This window comes from Callospermophilus lateralis, chromosome 1, assembly GCF_048772815.1.
Source record: "Callospermophilus lateralis isolate mCalLat2 chromosome 1, mCalLat2.hap1, whole genome shotgun sequence".
Taxonomy (NCBI): domain Eukaryota; kingdom Metazoa; phylum Chordata; class Mammalia; order Rodentia; family Sciuridae; genus Callospermophilus; species Callospermophilus lateralis.
The window spans coordinates 113,860,547-113,862,371 of record NC_135305.1 but is presented as its reverse complement, the minus strand read 5'-3'; positions in this window follow the sequence as shown (position 1 = coordinate 113,862,371).

Here is a 1,825-nt window from a genome sequence, read left to right as displayed (position 1 = left end):
AAGAGGAACTATGAGCTTAGGGGGAAAGACTGAGAAGAAATGTTGGGTGTAGATCTGTAATTGAAATTTTAAAAAGGGGTCAGGGTTTGCCCTTCCCCATTAGTGCAAGTGTTCTTAAAAGTTCTCAGAGTGCTTTAGGAATTTTCAAACAAGGTCATTGAGCCTTGTATACTCTTAAGTGTCTCTCAGCCATCACTGCATACAAGGGTAGAAAAGAGAATAGTCAGTTTAGTGTAATGCTTTGTTGGTTGTATGACATGTGGGCCATGTATGCCAAAAGGAACCACAATGATGGTCTCTTGGTCAGCAAAGGCAGATGGAAAAAGTGTCATAGGCTTATTCCGTGTTCACATGTACATCTTGCCGAGTTGTGCTACCTGACAGGTAATGGTGACTGATGTAGTCTCTGTAGAAGACAACCCTGTCTTTAAAAGTTAGATTTAGCTGTTGTCATGGTGTGCACCTATAATCACAGCTACACAGGTCAAGGCAAATTTGATGACAAATTTGAGGCCAGTTGAGGCACATTAGTGAATCTCTGCCTGAAAAAAGGGAGGGGCAAGTACATAGCTCAGTGATAGAGCCACTTCCCAGTTTAGTCTCTGAATATTAATATCAAAAAGAATAAGTCACTATTTAATCATGATTTAGAAATAGTGTATTTGCAGAAGTCTATGACCCAGAATTGTAACACCTAAGTTGGTTGGGTGGGGCTCCCCCACCCCACTTTCATAGTTTTCTCTAATATAAATTTATTCTTGCTTGTGTCGCCATATTTTTAACTTTTTTACAAAATGGTGTAATAGATGAAATGTGTAAAGACTGTAGAATGATGAGGTCCTGTCTAAAGATATGAGACTGAGTCCCATGAGAAGGATGACAGTACTGAAGGAGTTTGTCAAGTCAAGACTGTAGTAATTACTAATTTTCTGACTGTGCTTGTGTCTGCATGGTGTGTGCACAGAGGTTGAGCTCTGTGTGTATCCCTTAGCATCTTAGATTCTTCTATTAAAAAATGCCTATGGCTAATGTATAGAAAATTGTTTTTTGTTGTTGTTGTTGTTTTTTGTACCAGGGTTGAACTCTGGGGCAGTCAACCACTGAGCCACATTCCCAGCTCTACTTTGTATTTTAGTTAGAGACAAGAGTATCATGAGTTGCTAAGCCCTTTGCCATTGCTGAGGCTCGCTTTGAACATGTGATCCTCCTGCCTAAGCCTCTATAGCTGCTGGGATTACAGGCATGTGCCACTGCACCTGGCTGAGAAAATGGTATTCTTTAGGGGAGGAGAGTGAGAAATTTCAGGTTTTCTGGTTCTGCAATGTTAGGAGATGCAGGAATAATGAAAGAGAGATGCTCTGAATTGCCTGTACAAATGTGAATCCAGGGACAAGATTATTTCAGAGTTCTATATTGTTACCAGGGTTAAGATCCAGCTGCTTGCCCCACACCTGGCCAGTCAAGTTGACAACTAAGTAGTTGAGGCAAAGAAAGTGACTGCATTTAAAAAGTGGTTCAGTGAGAAGAAAGAGGGATTCTGTATCCAAATCCCTACCTCTTAGGAAGCTGATCTCAGGGGCCTTATGTTAGTGATTCATGGGTGTTTCCAGATGGGCAGGTGTTCTGCAGAGGGAAGGCTGGATAATGGTATCCAAGTCATGATATTTTCCAATTTCTAAGATCTCAACAGTAAAGATCATGATTTTTTCTTATTATGGACTAGGTGCATATTATACAATGATAGGGAAAGTTAATTCTTCCTAGACCCTCTTGCTGAGCTGGTAGCTTAAATCATTGTAACGAGGGAGAATATCCTTCCTCAGTT